This window comes from Priapulus caudatus, unplaced genomic scaffold (genome assembly GCF_000485595.1).
Source record: "Priapulus caudatus unplaced genomic scaffold, Priapulus_caudatus-5.0.1 Scaffold897, whole genome shotgun sequence".
NCBI classification, from domain to species: Eukaryota; Metazoa; Priapulida; class Priapulimorpha; order Priapulimorphida; family Priapulidae; genus Priapulus; species Priapulus caudatus.
The window spans coordinates 33,679-34,064 of record NW_014577958.1 but is presented as its reverse complement, the minus strand read 5'-3'; positions in this window follow the sequence as shown (position 1 = coordinate 34,064).

The window sequence follows — 386 nt, the reverse complement described above, 5'->3', positions numbered from 1 at the left end:
TGCCATCTAGTTACTCCCGGAGTAACTAGATGGCAGCACAGTAGTAATGGATCCATTACTACTGTGCTGCCTGATTACTCCTTATAACTCTTCCGTTAAATCCCATCCTATTGTCGTTATAATTCCTCATGACCCGTGCCTCACGTTTTGCCGACCTCATTCACACGACATCATTATTTTCGTATTCATTAAAAACCCTAATTAAAAATAGTCTTGATGCCGAGATGTTTCAAAGCCAGGCTTTTGCTTTCGCTCTGTAACTGATTACGCCCCACTGATCACGCTTGCCACGTAGTCACGAATGAGAATCTGCGGGGATGCTGAGGATGTGCGGGGATGCTGAGGATCTGCGGGGATGCTGGGGATGTGCGAGGATGCTGAGGATC